This window comes from Harpia harpyja, chromosome 15 (assembly GCF_026419915.1).
Source record: "Harpia harpyja isolate bHarHar1 chromosome 15, bHarHar1 primary haplotype, whole genome shotgun sequence".
Lineage (NCBI taxonomy): Eukaryota > Metazoa > Chordata > Aves > Accipitriformes > Accipitridae > Harpia > Harpia harpyja.
The window spans coordinates 9,305,797-9,326,773 of record NC_068954.1 but is presented as its reverse complement, the minus strand read 5'-3'; positions in this window follow the sequence as shown (position 1 = coordinate 9,326,773).

Here is a 20,977-nt window from a genome sequence, read left to right as displayed (position 1 = left end):
TGGTAGTAGTAGTAACAACAAATGTATTTATACCACTAGAAACAAGAAGAGCATTAAGAGTGGTAGAAGCGTTGCTAGTATTAGTAAGTCCACAGTTCCCCAAAGTCTGTTAGACACCCAACAGAAATACATCAAAGCCAATACCGAGCCAAATTCTCTGTTGCCAAATCCAAGTTTTAAAATTAATAAACTGGACCTTCTTCCTGCAACCTTCTGGCTTCAGCCAATGAAATTATGAAAGTGTCATAAATAACTGAGGATTTACAGAAATATACAATATATGTAATGAGTTCTCTTCATCTTGTGTGTTTGAAGCCTTGGCAATTTACTGAAGCTGTGTTTTCAAGCTCTGCTTCTCTGCAAAGTTGAGATGCAGATTGAGATTGTCACCTAAACACGTCCTGCAGCCAAGATTTTAAGAAAAGCATCACAAATGGTAAGACCACCAATAAAATTTTAAGAGTTGACAACCCTATAAGAATCAGCATTGTCCTGTTGAAGTCAATGGAGTTAAACTGATTTTCTACTAGCTGAGAATCTTGTCCATTGTTTCTACTGCAAATAATTTACAGTCTAATTAAGAATTTAACTGCTCTGTCAGCACTAGTGATGCAGCAGGTAAGAAACCAGAGTTTTAGAGAAGATATCTCTCTTGAGTTTATGTAGTGACCAGTATTACAGGCTAAATTTTTCTAGCAACAACAAGGACAACAGCTTGTACAGCTTCAGATGCCACATAAAATTAGATAATTTTTTTAATCCTTTGAGGGTCCCTCTCTAATCTCTTCAATTATAGTCTAACTCAGCAGTTTAGGAACCCAGCACCAAGCCGTGACGTACTTGTGTATAACATTATAGGCAATCACAGCCTGGGACAAGCAAGAACCATCTCTTCCCTTCTGCTGCATGGAGTAAGAATTTTTAAGTTAATGTCATATGCCTACATCCAGTGCCCAGCAGCGAGCCTCCCCTGGCTCAATAAATAATGTTCTCTGCTTTTGGAGTAGAAAGAGCTTTGTTACAGTAATGCCAACCCCTCATCTTAATCATCACAATTGAATTTGGGGCCTCTGAGTCCGTCCTCTGCCTCTAAGAGTGCAGCAGACAAGCACATCAGACCACACCAGGCTCAGCAAGCCCTGTGACAGTTCCAGTGACCACTAGACAGCACCAAAGAGAAGGATGAATCCAGCTAAGTCGATGGAAATAGGTGCTCAGACAAACCTCTATAAAGGCTTCAAAATTCTGTGATCTGCATGTAGAATGACCAGACATCAATGCAGCCCAGGAAATATTGATGCAATATTGATGATTCACTTGACTTGCTTCTACTAACTGGACAACGTTATTCTTCTCTAAGTATACTGTAGATTCTGAATTGTTGACAGAGACTGCATAGACTTTGACATATGTATTCTGCAGAAGTAACTGAAGTGAAGTGCTGGGAAGTGCAGCACGCAAGTGACACAGAGGTGGGGGATACTAATAGTAGCAGCATTAATCATAATGGTTGTTTGACTACTCTAGATCCTTATGAAAGATGGCATAGTTCTCACGAAGTTTTTTAGGAAAGAACAGAAAAAATGGTGTGACTGCTGGGTAAAGCCCTGGCCGTTACAAAAATAAATAAAAATATAAATACATAAATTCATAAAATCATCCTGTTAAAGGATCTAAACAGGAGGAAAGCACTGTGAAGGAGTAACTGGTGGTTGTGCTGAGCAAACTGAGGAAGATGTGCCCTTTTGAACCTTGAACAATGTCAATAAGGAGAAGCCTAAACAAGTCACAGAAAATGTTAATAATGTCTTGGAGGAATAACTATTAAAGGCGTGAGGAGTCTGCAAAATCTGTATTACAGTGCAAAGAGAGAACTGAGAATCATAGGAGAGAATAAAATGAATTGCTCTCAGAAAAAAGTCATTACTGGCTGACCCAGATAAGTCAGAAGATCCAATGGTTGAGACAGTTTGAAGGTAAGTCAGTGGCTGAGTCAAATGAAAGTGAAAAGCTGATGAAGACATTGGAGTTTATTTGGAAGTATGAATCTTATACTTTGATTTTTTTGAGAGCCAAGGAGGAATCAAAGCAGAAACAGCAGAGATGGTACATAATATTTTGCATATGATTACACATTAAAACAACTATATCAGGATAAAATTGTTTTAGAATGACAAAAATACATCATAGATTTGAAGCAGAGGGATGAAAAAATATCATGATAAACCCCATTTGTACAAGAATCACAGGGAAGGAAGTGGAATCCACACTTGGGAACAGAGTTTGACAAACTTGCACCCTTGGCTTCTCTACAAGAAACTGAAGTAGACCTACATCTGCATAGCAAATTTACACGGAAAAGAAGATACCTGAAATAGTTGACTAGGAAAAGTGTAGAAACATTACAAACTGATACTATAAATATTTAAGAGTACTTAACTTCTGATGAAGAAATAAAGATATATCAAAGCTATTCTGGTTTGGACAAACAGCAAGCTGTTGGGGAAGGGGGAATTAATGGTAAAAAATATGGCCAAGGCAGTGAAAAAGTATTCCATCACAAATAGATAGAATTTTGTCGCAGTATTGCATTGGACAAAGATTGATATAAGGGAGCTGGGCAGAGGAGACAGGCTAAATTTAGCATTTTTTGCAAGGTACAGAACATGAATTTAGGGTGAACAGGCTTTATGATCATAGAAACAGTACAACAGGCTGAAAGTGAACTAGAATGTCCTGGAACAGATTTTTCTTGTGACAGACTAGTCTTGAAGAGGCAGAAAATGGACTGAATGTATCTTGGATAGAGTTCTAACACTAAAAGAGGAATGAAATGCCACTGAGAGTAAGTCACTATAAAGACACCAACGTGAGATTTGTAGTTAGAAATAAATGGAAAGAAGACTAACAGTTAGAAGAGTTATGTAGACTTACAAAAGAAGGCATCAAGTTTTAAATGGAATGCAAACCTAAGAAAAGAAATTAAGAGCAGATTTAGGTGTGAACCAGTACATTAGGTGTCTAACATCCCTTTATATTCAATGGAAAGAATGGAGTTCAAACAGCTAACAAAAATCCGGATGTCTACTTCAAGATAAGGTCAAGTTTCACTGTGTGTAATGATTAGGGGTTTGCCCCCATGTACACATCTCCTGCCATTTAAAGTGCCCTATGCGATTGGCACCTGGGCACCGTTGCCTGAATGTGGGCATCCAGCACCATTTCTGATGCTCTGAGGAATTCCCCCTGGCCTTCAGCTGCCACTCCAGAAAGGCCAGGGGTGTTGCTTAGTTCTGCATCACAGCTAACTGCCTTGTGTAGACAACTTGTACAACCTAAGGCACCCATAAAGACCATAGGTGTTTGTTTGTATGCACTTAAATTAAGCCCCAAAGAAGGCTCTAGAAATATGCAAAGAAATGCCTAAACATAAGCATCTCAAGTTGGAACTAGTTTTTACCCAGAAAGTTTAATCATGGATATACAGAAGATTACTCACAAAACATAAAGGAAAGAGGCACAGTAGAAAAGGTGTAAATCTAGAATGTACGATATGTGACCAGAACCTAGATACTACTAATCATATGTAAGGGGATGTACCAGATTCACTAGAGATGAATATAAAATACAGAACTGACAGTCTTAAGTGCTAGGAGCTTTGCAGGAATTATGGGCTCAAAACAGAAGAGATACCATACTGCCAGAAGTGCAACAAAATGGTAAATAAGAAAGGTACAAAAATGTTACTAGACTTTTGAAAATCATTAATGTTCATGAAGTACATTGAAGAACACCAAATATGAGGCTTATATAAAGGAAGGGAAAAGAGTGCCTCTCTATGGACTTTGCTGTTTTATAATTTGTTTAATTAAAAATTAAATAAAAAATAGGAAATAGGATCTGGCAGGAACTGAAGAAACTGTGGGGCATGAAAAATATCAGCATAAAACCAATTATTTGCTGTGCACTAGAATCTCATGACACATTATCACAGCAGTAGCGTGCACACTGAATATAGTCATACTGAATATAGACACGACAGAAAGCAACCTTGATGGGAACACTTGCAATACTGAAGAAGGTGATAAAATTCTGAATTCACTTACAACAGTCTAAGTTAGAGATACATTAGTAGTTATGTTCCCATTGAGATCTCAGGTAATGGGAAGAAATAACAATAATATATAGTTTTTATGTGGGATGATCCAAATGCCTTTGAGTTCACTAGAGCTAAGCAGTGAGCATGTATTTAACTTTGAAGTCAATGACTTCATAGATATTTCAATAAAGATGAATCTCACCTTCCAGATAAAATAAGTTATGGATTTCACAAGTGATTCATGTATTTGACTTGTGACTTTTCACTGAAGTAGACTATATGCTTTAGAAGATCACCAAACATGATTTATTGGCTTCAAATGGTTTTGCATCTACACATCCTTTACTGAATAGATCAAATGATTAATTACCACTATTGTTTAAAAAAAAAAAATAATGTTCATCAATAGTTATCTAGAAATGTATAGTACCTGAAATATGATCAGTAGATTAAAGTCTTCACTGCCAGTCAGGTAGGTTAAGATGAAGACTTCAACTAAAAGAAATACAGTGATTTTTCAGACAGACACATGCCAAAAATGCACTTGGCTGTTAAATTATCTGGATTTTTTCTTTTTTTTCATTGACTCTGTATATAGGTCATATATATTCTGAAATTCAAAAACTGAGGAACCTGAGCTTCTGCCATAAGTTGGACCGACAGAAACTCAGTATTTTTCTACTGTCAAGAAGTCTAAATAAATATTCAGAATCCTAACTGTACTTATCCTTGCTTGAAATGCTTGTTGTATGTGTATACTACAGATTGGAAACTATTCTTGCATATTGTTGTCTCATACAGATGAAGAATGAAATAAGAAACACATTTAGTCACTGTGAAAATACATCTGAGAGAAAGTACTGATTAGAACAGCTAACACAAGGTTGAACCACATAACAACTTAATCAGACGAAGAATGGAGCACCTAAGTGTGTGGCAGGTATGCCTGCCCTGACAGAGAGCAAAACTTCTTGGCTGTTGAAAAGAGAAAAAAACCTAGAAGCTGCGGTTTGGGGGTCGAGCGGCCCCACCGCACGGTGGGGTCCAGTTACAACCACCACGTACACACTTGGGTCGAGGAATGGGGAAGTGTTGGCCCTCGGCCAGTGAGGACTAACGTGATCTTATTTGACCACAGGTCAGATTCAACCAGGGCATAAATGGAGCCCCGCCGGAGGGAAAATTGAGTCCGTCCTCCTCGGAGCAGCGGGTCTGCGGTCGGGGACTCCCTGTGGGTTGGGACGTCGCCCAAGATAACTCCTGCAGGTTGACAGCCTTCATCTTTTAGGTGAGTGATATGCACATTTGGGGTTATCATTTGTAAAGCTTCAGAATTCTTAAGTCGGTTGTGCAGTATTAATTTCCCCTTACATCATTGAACCTGTGGTTTACTAATGTTGTTGGAGTTGTAAATGATTTTGATAGAAGAATAAATTTCATTGAGTTTAACACCTGTTTAATTTGCTTGTGTGAGCCTCTGCGACACTAAGTCAGAGAACAAGAAATTTTAGAGTGAGGGCTGTGTCTGAAATGCTGAATCATTACTGGTTTTTTATTTGAAGTAGTAGAAGAAAATTTCTGGTAGTGCTTAAAGACCATCCCTGGCAGTACTAGCCTCTGCCCCAGTTTGCAAGCCTCTGCAGAAACTTTATGAATAGCATACCCCAAAGCTTGCTCGAGAACATACCATGAACAAATGAGCGAGAACTTGCTTTGGGGTGTTTTATTGAAGGCAGTGGCAGTTGTGTTTAATTTTCAGTGATAGAAATTTACTCAAAACTAATCTACCTTACCCAGAGAGATAAAGACAGACTGGTATAAATTTGAGATAAATTCAGATGGCTATTCATGTGAGATGAGAATTTATCCAAATATTGTGTGTTCACCAGTTCCAGAGCTTTTTTCAGTGTTTGAGCCTAAAAGTAGGTTGTTTTTTGTTTATCCATAAAGTAAAGAAACCTCCTGAGATTATTTCAGTTGATTCTGTTTACAACAGAACCAGTTTGTTCTAGATTAGCGAGTAATTTAATCAGTGTCCCCAAGCTCTTAGTGACTTAAAGATTTTAAAATCAATATTTAATAAAGATAATGCTTAGTATGCCCCACACAGAGTGGGTCCTGTCTGCCTTTTGTAATAACAACATGCTGCTCTCCTCCATCTCCAGTAGCTGCATTCAGAAATGAACTCATTTAACAGTGAAGCATTATGAATTACTCTCAACTGCTTTTGCAAAACTAATTCAAGTGTGAGAAGAGACTTTCCTTCCCTGAAGTGTAACCTTCCCCCTGCCCCACCTTTTCTTCTTGCAGAGGAGAAAATACTTGTTTTCTCTGGGAAGAAGAAATGTGTTCTTCGAGGGACTGAAGAGCCACACACAGTCACAGAGGGGGATAGTGCACCTATTGTGCTGTTCAGACAAGCAGACGAGTAACATTCTGCTTCCCCCACGTCAGCTAACCTGGATGTTTTTTTCTTAACCTAAATCAAGCACTAGTACAGTTTCTGCTTTGTGTATACACCCAGCAGAATAAAGTAGAAATAGAGGATAGAAGTTTTCAAAGTCTGGACTACAGCAGTATCCAAACCATGTACTCAGAACTAGGTATTTCCTTTTCTTGTAGGAAATACGAGGGAAAACATGCAAGAAAGCAATTTCCTCTCAAATTAACTACAAAATGCCCTACTTTTGAACAGTAATGGGGATGGGGAGAAAAGAGAAAAAACAGACTATTTGGGGATGATTTTTTAAACACTTTGTCAAGAAACCAAACTACTTTTGTTTAATATCAAATTATTTTTAATTGTGTCTGAAACAGTATATGTTTGAAGCAGTAATTTTATGAACATAAAAGTAATATCCTCCCTTGAAAGAGTCACAGATTATCAGTACGTTATCTACAAGTTATCTACCACTACCTAGTCATTGGCCTCATTCATATCATATATCATTGAATTTTCTGAATCCACTACTCTTTGAACTGAACACAGTTAAAATTGTGTAACATTTTGTTTCTTCAAAAGCTTAGTTTTCCATCAAAAATAATTTCATAGGAAAATTTCTTCCCAGACCTGTTTAGGAATACAATATACAGATAGATTTTAAATTGGAGCAAAAGAATTTGCCTTTAAACAGAAGCTTGAACTTAATATATACCCAACGACACCCTCTACAAGGATTAATAATTCTTCACTAATGCCCTCAGGTACATGCTATACTAAACCAGGCCTGGCACTTTATTACTTTTTAGGAGTTATAATCATATCTTCTGCTTTTTTTTCTGGAAATAGGTTCTTTAAATATTTGTTTCTGCTATGTGATGAATAGAAGTATATTGGCTTTATCGTCTATAAAATTCTGAATATCTCTCCAGGTAATTGTAATCTAGTATATCACCACACAGAGTTTGATAAAAGAAAGCAAAAACCTCTGTGAAGCCTGCAAGATCAAGTATCTGTTGTGTCAAGGGGTATTTTAATTTAACTAGTTTTCTGGATTCTTGTCACTTCTATAATTTGGAGGCTAAAAGTCTGGTGATCCCATCACTGTGTTCATAGAGTTGTTGATGGATGTATGTAAATTACTTACTTATTTCATCAACGGGCAGCTTGCTGAGGGCCTCTGCAAATTAGCAAAACCTCATGTTAGTTTATTGTGAATTCAAGGTTGTTTTCCTTCATTTTGTTCCTCTTTTTTCCCTCCTTTATTTTCTCCCTCCCTCCCCTGTCCCAAGGCAATCTTACATTCTTCATTATTTTTCCTATGAATTGGTATATTTGCGCATACCATACTGAAGTAAATTTTTTGTCACCTTTTCCCCCACTTTTCAATAATCCTCTCTCTCCTTCACACTATGTTTCAAATAAATTTATTTAGGAGAGAGATGGAAGGGGAAGGGCTTTCTTTCTAAGGTCTGGGGAAGAGCTATAAGCTTTCTTCTACCCACAGGCAGAGGTGATGAATGTGTGTCACCTTATCAGGAATATAACATGATGAGTAAAGAACAGATGCACCATGGAGGGGACATGAGAGCCTTGTTTCTTATGTTTAGTACAGAAGCAGCAGCATACAAACTGTCCCATTTATGCTTATTTTAACCTCTGCTTTCATATATCACTCCTGTTATTGACAAAAGCTTCTTTTCTACTTTTCCAGTTAATGGAAACAGCTGTCTTCAAAGATTCAGAGTATAAAACTAGAAGGGATTGAATAGTCTATGCTTCTGCATGATACAGGCCATTATAAAGACTGTGAATTAGTGTTCATTTGAAGTAAAGCATATGTCTTAGGAACACAGCCACTATTGATTTTAAAATTTCTGGTGATGGAAAATCTACACTAGCCCTTGATAAGTTCTTCCCACGTTAAACTGTTCTGTTTGTTAAACAGATAAACTTTATTTCTAGTCTGAATTTGTATTTGGTCTTCTAGGCACTGTAACTTGGTATATGTGTTGATTCTGTGCTGAGCCAGGGCACCTTATCTCAGAGGTACAGTCTGGGCAGCACGTTAAGTGTTTCCACTCTCTCCACAGGAATGGAGAAACCAATGTCCTAAGCAAGTAACTTCCCAGGGCTAACCAAAGTGAACCACGCATGAGGAGTTTCCAACCACCTGTCTGTAAAATACTTTCGGACTTAGAGCATGCATTCAGAACATGCTAAATACAGTCTTTAAGTCCTTTTCTTCACGAAGGTATTTGAGTCTTCCAGTTTTACATCTTTTCCAGCTGGGCAGACTACACAGCAATGAGAATGCACATAAGTAGATGGTACACTTCCGTTCTCCTGTGGAAATTGCTCCACTTTGTAGGGATAAATACAACAACTGAAGGAGAGCAATTTTATGGTATCATTATTTACTGCATAGTGAGACCAGATATCAAATCTGTCCTACCTTAGCTGAACTGCCAGTACACAAAGTAACATAATTGTTTTGCTGAGTCTAATAATAAATCATGTTTTTATTTTCCTTATTAAAAATTGAATGAGAAGGGCATAAAGTGTCAAATTCCAACATTGAACCATGACTTGGAAATTTGGCTGCTCTGAAATTTACCTTTAAACCTAAGTAATTATGCTATATGTAGTGCATGTTCTTTCCAAGGGGTCATTGAGGAATCCAACTTCACTCCCTTACAAGCTACTTTATGTAGACGCTAACCTTCAAAAGAGAGAAAGGTTAGCAAAAAAGGTTAGTTCTTCCTTCCTTACAGTGGGAAGAACATTGATTTTTTTTTTTTTTTTAATTCATGCCATTCTCTGAAGCCACATGTAGGCCTTTAAGAAGCACCCTGCCAGGAAAAATCTTTTGCAAGCCCTTCTTAAAGAGAAAAAACCCCACTAATAAACTAACAAACCCCACCACCACCTTACTTGCAATGTTGCTGTACCAGTCTAGCAAGAACTGTAGATTTGTTTTCAGGGAAGACTATACATTTCTAGAGACTTTAGCAAGCCACGAAGTTGATAATATTAGTCAAGGATGAAGAAACTGTTGGGATTTAGAAATGTGGGGCTCATAAGAACTGAAGTCAGAAATAAGACTACTTTGTGCGTGATATAGTCCAGATTACTGCTATTTTGTCGACCTCAGAAAGATTGTAAGGTCCTCAGAGATTTGTAGTCCTTGGATATTTTGTCTGACATTGAACTATGTTTATTATTTTTAAATGTTGTTTACTGTAACAATTGTGACAACCTTGATTGGCAGTTGTTTTTCTGCCTGGGAAAACTGGTAACAATTAGCTAGCAGTATTTCATATATACTCACGAGGTGAAGGTACCTGCTGGAAAGGAAAATATATGAAAAATTAATGTGGACAACCCAAAAGAGAATGAATGAGTTACCATAAGATCAGATTTGGTATTCCATCTCCAGTAAATAAACTGAATACAGAGATAAAGCAGTTTACTTCTGTGTTAGTCTGTAGGATAGTAGTAAGAAAAACTAAAAAAATAAACTTTTTCCTCTCTGACTGTTGTGTCATGCATCTGCAGCAAGCTACTCTGCTCCCCAAAGGGGAATGTACTAAAGTTATCGCATTCATCTTCCCATCCATCTACTTAGCTCATCAGTAGAAATTCCTTGCTTTCAGCATTTAGGTTTTCCTACTCTTTTTAGTCCATCCATCTTTTTCTCCTTTTCAACTTTCATCCTAAGTAAATTTCTAAATAGATTTTCAAATTTTAGTGCTGCAACCTTTAGAAGACAAAGGGATCACAAAAGAAATGAGAGAATAGGACCTTAAACTCTTACAACCTTTAGCTAAGAGAATAGACTCCCCATCTGTTCCCATATTCTATCTCTATCTCTAAAGAGAAATACTTAAAAACATTTCATATTCTTGTCCTTAATAATGATCTCTGCAACCCTGCTTCCCCAGTATTGAAGCTCCATGACAGAGCTGTCCCAAAGCCAGGGAGACTGGAAGCTGTTCCCAATCCAACCAAGCTATTTGCTTGGTCATGAATAATGATCCATTAATAATTAGCCTCTAAGTCTGCACCATGAAAGTAACTGCAACATAATTCAAAAGAGAAGAACACTAGTTTTTACATTTATTAATTCCTTTTAACACTGAAGAATATTAAGATACCATGAGAATTATCTCACAATTCTTGTTGTTTTGTGTTATTTTTTCCCTTGTAATGCCCAAGCCAGATCTGGAACAGACCAGGACTTGCTTTTTGACATAACCGTTACCTTTCTTTTGTTCCTTTTATCTCATCACTAATAGCAGCAATGCAGATGAGCTGCAGAGATGAGTTAGGAGAATGTTGAACAGAATGGAAATATCCCTGGTGAAAAAAAATCACCTGAGAAAATAAACGAGGCTGAGTTTTGGCTAACTTGGGCATAACATCACACCAACAGAGCTATTTTGCCTTGAAAGCTTTACCTGAACTGTATTATGTGGGCATACTTCCTTAGGTCAGCATTAGCTCAGGTATCTTTATATCAAAATGTGTAATGTAGCCATACAGTAGTCTCAACAGTTATGAAGTGAATACATATTTTTATTATAATAGAGTTACCATTATATTACTGAGAGGCTGAGATATTTTATCCCAAGTTCATCCCACATCAAACTCTTCTGGATGAAATATAATCCCCAGAAAGCACTGGTTTGTAATGGAAATGCTGACAGGCCCTTAGCTATAGAACCTCTACCAGCTTTGCTATTCTACAAGGTCCCTAACTGGATTTTTATTCTCTAATTCAATGAGGGGATTTTGCTTCCAAATCACTTTTAAAATCCTCCAGCTGTGCTATTTCTTAGTTTATGATAGCTACATTACTTTTCAATTAAATTATTCCAATGTTCATATATTTTCTATATTAAATTGTAGTTATATCTACACTTTTCAAATATACTGGGATCTGCCCACCTCTCTCATTTTGCCTTATAAGTACCCAAGTGTAGGAGTTTTATATCATATTTAAGGCTAGTGGTGACATAAGCTTTAAAGTTTCTGTTTTATTTTATCATCCTCTCCCCCAAAAAACTTAGTAGTCCTTGTTATGTTCTCTCAGGGGTGACAGAAGCAAATATATTAAGATCCACCATTTTGAGACAAGAGAGACAGAGAATTTGTATCACAGCATGTTGTTGACATCTTGCTATAGCGACTTCAAATAAATGTGTTAATTTGATACATGCCACCTCTTCTAAACATTGTGGTCGTTTGAGATATAGTAGCCTGAACAGAGGTATCTAGTGTTCTTATTCAAGTGCGATGAAGTTTCCCAGTTGTCCTCCAGATGCTGGTCAAGAATGATACGATCTTGTATTGTGTGTGCCAGCCCTGTGTGGATGTCTGGGATCTTCCAGGGCATCCTAAATGACACTAGATAGCCATTCTGACTATGTTGCTACTTATCGGTGGCCCTGGGGCCACCTTTAAAGAGTAGATTCATCTTCTCTCGATGGATCAAGCCTGAAGCAAGCCTGAAGCAAACTCCAGGTTCTTTCCAGAGCTCTGGGGCACACGTACGGTAGAGCACACTGCTGCACTAACATGCCAGCAGGACTATTTGGAAAAGTTCTCTATAGTCAATCTTCAAGCTGTCCACAGGGCAGCCATATGAACAGAAGGTAAGCAATATGTAGACCATGGAGGGCCTGCCGCCAATCTAGAGCAGAGTAAGAAAAACCCTTTGACAAAATCCAAAAGCATTTTTAGGCAGATGAATCTCCAGCTTGTTCACTGTCCTTTTGGCAATATTTCCTAGGAGAGTGTTCTGACTACTGTGTGCTTTGTAGAGGTAAGTTGCTACACTGAAGATTGGGAGCACACCACTGCCATTATAATTTCAAATGATGCTTGTTCTGCTTCATTGTCTTGTGATATCAGGACATTTGCTGTGTCTCAGAGCGTGACTGTCATTAGCAGTATATTTTGGGCATAGATGTGGGCTTAGGTTTCAGGGGTCTAAGCAATTTGAGGAGATTTCTGAGGTCATCTTTTTGGATTTAGATATCTGATTTACATATAAATTTAATTTGAAGTATATAGGTGTTATTTTGGCTTTCAACCTATATCCTAAGCTAAAAATATAAGGAATATGTTAGCAAAATAGCATAGGAGCATATATGCCCAAGCTTACAATCAAGGTTGTGTTCTTAATTTTAATTTTAGTGGTTTAAAGCAAGATTTATCTTCTTAATTTAAGCAAGGGAGGGAGGATTAATCAGAGATTAAAATTCTTATTTTAAAACGTCTGTATATAGATTTCTAGGGGGACATTAGGGCAGGATTCAGCTTCCTGAACATAAGTGTCCACTTTTATACTACCACCATGGGATACGTTACACAGCCTCCAGCTGTCAAACCAGAATGCTACGGGTCTTCCGTAAGTCATGTGTCAGACTTGCCGGCCCCATGCGGTGCTCAGTCACCTCAGGGCATCTCAGCAGCTAAATCACCTCCTACTTACCTTCGTTGGTCTACGACAAATCACTCTCCAGACTTTACTGATTTCATTTACTGGAGTTCAGACTTCTAGAACTTGTTTACACTTAATTGTGGTGGACACTGAAATGTAGATATCTCAGTCTCAAATTAAATCCTACTCTAAGGATTCACAGCTGCTTTAATATGAGGTCCTTGTATTGGGACCTAATAATCTAGATCCACATTGTAATGAAGAGGGGAATCATCATTTCTAGAAGGCAATTCATTTAACTTAGTGTGGTGGGTTGACCTTGGCTGGATGCCCACCAAGCCGCTCTATCACTCCCCTCCTCAGCAGGACAAGGTGAGGGAGAAAATAAGACAGAAAAAAACTCGTGGGTCAAGATAAAGGTAGTTTAATAAAGCACAAACAAAGGCTGTGCACGGAAGCAAAGGAAAACAAAAGATTTGTTCTCTATTTCCCATCAGCAGGCAACGTCCAGCCACTTCTTGGGAAGTAGGGCTTCAGTACACGTAGCGGTTGCTCCAGAAGACAAATGTCATAGTAACAAATGCACCCCCCCCCCCCCCTTTCTCTTAGCTTTTATTGCTGAGCAGATGTCATATGGTAAGGAATATCCCTTTGGTCAGTTTGGGTCAGCTGTCCTGGCCATATCCTCTCCCAAGATCTTGCCCACCCCCTGGCCTATGGGGGGAATGTTGGAGAGACAGCCTTGACTCTGGTGTGTTATCAACACCTTCCTAGCTACCGATAGAGAGCACAGCTCTATGAGGGCTGCTATGGGGAAAATTAACTCCATCTTGGCCAGACCCAATACACTTAGCTGCCTATTTTAAGAGTGGAATATCCCCACTGAATATTGCCTGACTAGCTTAGAAACAGAAGTCTTCAAAGTAGCTAAGATTAAGGTGAGATGTTTCCTACCCTGCCTTACTTCTAAATCAGCCCTTTTAAATTATGAGAAAAAAGAGAAGTCTACAATGAATAACTCTCTGGATTTTATTTTTTAATTAGCAAGGAGTACATATTTGTCTTCATTAAATTGTTACCTCATTGCAGAGATGGGGATTTACAAACAGTCAAACTTTGGGAGCTTTGAAACAGCCTCTAATCAAAGCAAATGAGACATACATAGTTTGATGTAAAGCAAACATCAGAGTGCTTACACTGACTTTGGGCTGTTGCCATAGTCTTTGCAGTTTCTGAAGCTGAAATCCAGATAGGAAGATGATCGTACTAGTGGAAGACATTAGGTAGTGTACTGCTGAGCATACTTATCCAAAAAAGTCATAAGCTTTAGACAATCCACAGAAGATAGTATTAGATTGAAATGCAGGAAGAAGAAGAGCAGAGATCGGTCTTTCAGCTGGCTTCCTGTTTCCACTTTGTGTAAGTCTTACTCCCCTGATCTGTCTCCTGCCTTTCTCCTTGCAAACGGACACACAGGCGGCCCCCACCTGCACCACACCATTTCCATAGGTGGATCATCAGCTCCTGCCTATGCTACATTTTCCTTATATCCCTGGATGATTCCAGACCTGAGAGATTCAGCTAATCTACATCATAGGGAGACTTTATGGACTGTGTGGAAAGGGAGCAGATAGATACACCTGTAATTTCACCAGTGTCCTTTGTCTGATAGGAGCATTAGTCCATAATGACAGTGAATTTTCTGATAGCTCCAGTGATCTTTTCCCTGAAGGTCTTACACAGCTGAGTATATTAAACACACTCTCACACATACCGTAACTTGCTTCCTTCATCCATCTTGTCTTCTCTAGAGGGATTTTTTTTCACTTTGATACGTTGCTCACCTTGTTACCACTCATCTTGTCGGCTATTTCCTTTGTGGTTTCAGACATTTTATGCATGGCTGCTTATGTCTTGTTTTCAGATTCTTTCTGCCTAGGCCTGGAATAATTTTTGCGGATTCAATAATACACTCCATTTCCCATATATAAAAGTTTAAATTAATTTTTGCAGTACCTTCCCACCTACTTCCAACACTGCCTAGGCTTAAACATTGGGGGACCGGTACTAGGAGTGGGGGTGGAGAGGAAGATTTTAGTGAAGGGGAGATAAGTGAAACAGCCACGTGAAACACACCATGTGTGGCAGGTTCATTTCTCCAGTACAGTTAATGATATCTAGAGCAGCCTGACTCAAAGCCCACTGAAATCAACTGTAAAATGCAGTCACCCTTTTGCAGTTTTGGACCCTTTGAGACCAGATTTCCAGAACCGGAGAATAATTAAGTGCCATGAAGTGAATGTTGAGATGGTGGTGTAGTGCAGATGGCCTCACAATGAGGACATAGGAGACTTTCAGTAACAACTCTAGCTGTCTCCCACTCTCAGGCCCTCACACATCAAGGCAATTTGAACCATCTGAACATCCCTGAGGAGACAACTTGGGACTGGGTAGATAGTTCAGGAGGCTCCTAGATCGCACTGGTGACAATTTCCTTATGTGAATGCTTGAAGGGCCAACCAGGGGTAATGCTGAACTTGACCTGCTGCTCACAAATGAGGACAACCATGGTGACAGTGGTCATGGACAACAGGTTCAAACTGAGTTGACATCAAGAGGAAGGCTGGAGGCTGGGCAGCAGCATTAGGACTCCGGTCTGTAGAAGAGCAGGCTTCAGCCTCTGTAGGGAATTGCTATGTAGAATGCCCTGGGAAGGCACCATGAGTAGGAAAGCTACCAAGCAGAGCTGGTGTGGTATTTTAGGAGTAAACCATCCTGTTATGCAGGACTGAAAATTTTAGCAGAAGACTAAAATAAAATTTTTGGTGAACTGATACACAAAAAAGGGACCATAAAAAAGGTGGAAAAAACCCCCGAGGATAGGCTGCAGAAAAGGGGCATAAAAGCCCACTCCAGTAGAGGAGTTGGATTAGTGCCCTCTCCCTTAACCTTTTCTTCCTCTGTAACTGTATTATAGAGCACTGTAAGTGGGATCAGGCAGAGTAATGCGGAAAGGGTGCCTCTGAGTAGAAGGCTAAAAAGCCAAATAAGTGTAGGAAAGGAGGAAAACAGGGTGCTTTCATCATGCCAGACATGGGCAGTACTCTTCCTCTTAAACTTTGCTATAAGTTCTAGTCTAATACATATTTGCATTAACGAGAAACTGTCCATTGGCTTCACTGGCTTTGGTTTCAGATCCCTGTATGTCTAAGGATTATACAAGATAAGGCAGGAAATGAGCAATCGGGCAATGGAATTTTTTGAAACCTCATTATCCCAGCAAGATGTGTTTGCCTAGCCAGGTTTTGGTCTCTGTTTCCAACTGTCATATCTGCACCTTTGCAGTTCCTTTTTTCTTCTACATTTTGCACAGTGTGCTGGTTTTGGCTGGGATAGAGTTCATTTTCTTCATAGTAGCCAGTATGGGGCTTTGTTTTGGATTTGTACTGAAAACAGTGTTGATAACACAGGGATGTTTTCGTTCCTGCTGAGCAGTGCTCACACAGCATCAAGGCCTTTTCTGCTTCTCACCCCACCCCACCAGCGAGCAGGCTGGGGGGGGCACAAGAAGATGGGAGGGGACACAGCCGGGACAGCTGACCCCAACTGACCAAAGGGACATTCCAGACCATATGACATCGAGCTTAGCAAATAAAGCTGGGGGAAGAAGAAGGAAGGGGGGACGTTCAGAGGGATGGCATTTGTCTTCCCAAGTCACCGTTAGGCATGCTGGAGCTCTGCTTTCCTGGAGATGGCTGAACACCTGCCTGCCCACGGGAAGTGGGGAATGAATTCCTTGTTTGGTTTTGCTTGCGTACACACTTTTTGCTTTACCTATTAAACTGCCTTTATCTCAATCCATGAGTTTTCTCACTTTTACCCTTCTGATTCTCTTCCCCATCCCACCAGGGGGAGTGAGCAAGCAGCTGTGTGGTGCTTAGTTGCTGGCTGGGGTTAAACCATAACATGCAGTCCTGTCATAAAGCTCTTAGACAATACAAGGTAGTCTGGAATTAAGGTGTGAGTACCAGCAAGAGTATTTTATTAGAATGTTATTCTAACATCCAATATTCTATTAGGAAAAAGCTTTTCGATTCCTGCAAATTTCGAGGATTAATCAAGTTTTAGCTCATCACCTGCACCATTAGCCTTAAGCACTATGAAAATCTTCTGCATAATCTACTGAACATAGACCCAAGTTAGTTAAAGGGAATTTTTCTTTCTGATATCACCTAATCATACTTAGGAAATTTGAATCTGCAGTTCTAAGATTTTCCACTGCTGTGATTCACAAACAGATTGACCAGGACATACCTCTTTTCTATAATAATTACTGTCCTACCATAAAGACTATTCTGCATCAAAGGTTATTGCTTAAAAATATTTCTAGCAGGCCCAGGAGAAAGCTGGAAATGTGTAATCCTTCGTTTTCATGAAGACAAATTGCATTTTAAAATTCTCCTAATGAAGCAGCATTCATCAGCCCTCCTTCATCTATCTTTTCAGAGTGAGTTTCAGCGCACAGATAAGAAGATTAATGCCTCTGAACTTTCCAACACTTTTTGTGCTGTTATAGTAGTACCCCGGTGAGATGAATTAAATCAATATGGTTACTACTGAGTCGAGAAACATTTTTACATGTTATGATATTTGTCCCTTTTGCTTTTCTATTATAGGTCAGTAAAGATTAAATAAAGCTATGGTGAGTCTGATTGGAACTTTGAATCTCATTTCAATACCTAAGGACTCTCAATGAGCAGAATGAGTAGGACAAAGATCATCAACATAACAATTCTTCCAAGTTCATGTGTGGGTGTAATTATGCATCCCCCAGATAAGTTTTTTTTTAAAATGCTTAGGAAGTTTCATGCCTCTTATTTTGAAAAAGCAGAATTTTCATGGGGTGTGTCCTCAGCATCCTACCCCAGAATCCACAATCAATTTCATTTAGATACTGACCGCCTTGTCACACAAATCCCATACTTCCAGCTCCCTTATTATATGACCTCAGAGACACTGAGCTCCTAGAGTTTCTATTCAGACCAGAAAATGCCATGCTTACAGGTTACAGCTGTTAAGAGCTGGAATGCACTCATTCGTTCTGACTAGTGTCGCATTCCACATGCCTCCCCATGGAGGCAAGTAAGGCTGGGGTAGCGTAAAGGGCTATCTGAAGTTACTAAAGATATAAGAATCTAGTAAATGTGCCCACCAGAAGTAATGTTGATGGAAAGAGCTTGCAAAGAAGAATATTATGTTAAACTTATTTTCCAGCATATAAGATTTTTCTAATTGGAAACTAAATTATGTGTCGTACATTAAGACATCAGAAAAAAAATAAAAATAACATCATTTGTCAGAAAAATTAAAACCAATCTAATTACACTTGTACTTCATAGCCAGGATGTTCACCAAAAAAACCACCTGTAGCAAATTTTTTAAATCAAAATGTTTTGCAGAAGGTATTTGGCAAATAGTTTTAAATAATACACATAGCTGAGAAAATCACAATCTGTTTAGAGTCCCTGGTAATGCCAAAATGCAGGCAACAAAAACCAGTAGTGTGTGTAGACTAAAGCTGTGCCAAAATCTTCACATCACATGATTCATACATGAAACTACTCCGAACACTGTTAGCAATACCATGAGGGTCAATCAATTTTTCTTTACAGCAGTAAAAATTTAAGGTAACATCAAAGAAAGCAGCTAAGTAAAATCAGAACCAAGCCCTTGATTTTAACATATATGTATATATATACATATATATACACACATAAATGAATCAGGGCTCCAGCACAACGTGCCAAGACTATCGGTGACATATTACAGGATGGCTTTTTATCTATAACTGGAAACAGCAGTTTGACATGCCTATTATTTCAAGGAAGCATTCACATTTCACAAAATGCTGACACCTCCCTCTCACGGGTTTTTTAGAAGCAGCTTTAATTCAATTATTTTTGCATGACAAACTAGTAGTCAGGAATATTTTCCTACTCATACAACTAAATGAGTCAGGTTATAGTTTGAATAGCTTTCAGATGACAGGGTAACCCTTATTATATCTTTAAGAACATCAAAAACATTCTTTTTTAATACAGATAGATATTGGTACATAAGACAAAAACCCAAATTCACACCAACCTAATTTTTCATATTCTTACTGTTGTGCAACAGTTCAAGACAGACAGCAAAAAGTAATGGATTGTCATCATTTATTTGTACTAGCAGAGCTGTTAATGGACCAAAACTTAACCATAGCACACACTGAAAAAACTCAGACTCCCTTCTAAAAATACTTTGGTTTTTTTTATATATATATATATATATAAAAATGCGCATTTATAAAGCTACCAGTTAATTTGCTGTGTGGCATTAGTGTCATTCCATTAGGAGTATCTTAATAGCTTTTTCAAACTTCCTCATAGACATAGATATTACTACTCCAGTTTTGGAAGCAGCTTTGATTTGCCTTATATAGAAACAAACACCAGTCATAAAGTAGAACTATGTATTTTAAAATTATAAGAATTATTCATTTGCACTATGATCCTGCTTCAGGCCTCCAGTCGGAAAAAAGTATCATCTCCTTTGTAAATTTTGGGCAAACCCAAACAGAAAAGAGGCTCCTTGCCACAAAGAGCTCATGACCTACATGTAAAACAACTAAGGACAGATAAATATATTTGTAGATAGCAAGGTGAGTGGAAAGAAATGTTGTCTGCCATGATATGCAGCAGCTGAAAGGATTGTGACAGCAAGATTTTTTTTTTTTTTTTTGGTAGTTATTATGTTACACTAGCTAAAAGAAGGTCTTAATGAAAAACAACAAAGTTGTTTGTGGAGTTCTTCCAACTTTAAGCAGCAATAAGAAGGGAAGCAATTAAGTGTTTAATGAAAAACTTGAGTTTGGTCTAGAATACATGGCCTAGATATTGTCTCCAAAGAAGCAGCTGTTAAGGATACACAGTAATGGTACCCAAATATCCAGAGAACTAGAGCAATCTTTCCCTCCCACCCCATAACCATGGCAGACAAGTAGTTGGCTTAAACTCCAGCAAATAAAAGTCAGATTTCTGCTATGAAGATATTAAAGGACAAAGACAATTTACTGGACAGGCTCTTAATTCTTGGTCTTTGGAGGTCTGTCAGCCAGGCTAGGTCTAGTCTAAGGACATGAAGTCTGGTGACTGTTAGACAGAAGTGATAGATAGACTAAAAATACAAGTCCTGGAAGTAAACACCACTAGCTTGTTATTAATGTGTCTGAGAAGGGGGAGTTAGTGAAGTGTTAGAGGGACAGTTGTAGCCTGATCTCACCCATGTGATAGGAAAATGCTCTTTGTAGCAGAGAAAGCTGTAAGTAGGGTGAGATTTTACTCCCTAGGGCCAGGGAAAGGCTGCTCAAGGAGGTAACCCAAATAAGTGATCCAACTGTATGTGGTTGCTATATTTTGTTTTGGAATATCTGCATTAGCATAAAGATCTGAAAAATGATCTGTCTAGTAGTCAGCTCCTCATCAAATTTATTTCTGGGGATCCTAATTTGTGTTGTTTATTCCAAAAAATATTGAAACTCAGCGAAATTCTCTGCATGCATTAGGCAGCAGGTCAGGCTAAATGATCAGAATTATCCCTCCTGGCATTAAAATTATTAAATCCTGAAGCATATGAATATATATTGCACTTACAAAATGAGCCCAATATTCTAGTTTACAACAAGCAAGTGCAAATATGCAATGCATAGGGCTTAGGGCTAGCATTTTGCAGTATAACTGTATAGCGCAGTACAATATACATAAAAAATTATGTTAATGTACATACATATGTTATCTAAATTTCAATGTTTTAAATGTACATATCTCTAATTATTAGTGAGCTCAAACAACAAAGCCTCCCCAAATGTTACCTACTGCTAGTATGAGCTAAAACAATTCCACCACCTTGAGAGTTCTCTAGTGGCTAAGAAGACACAGAAGGCTTTTAAGCG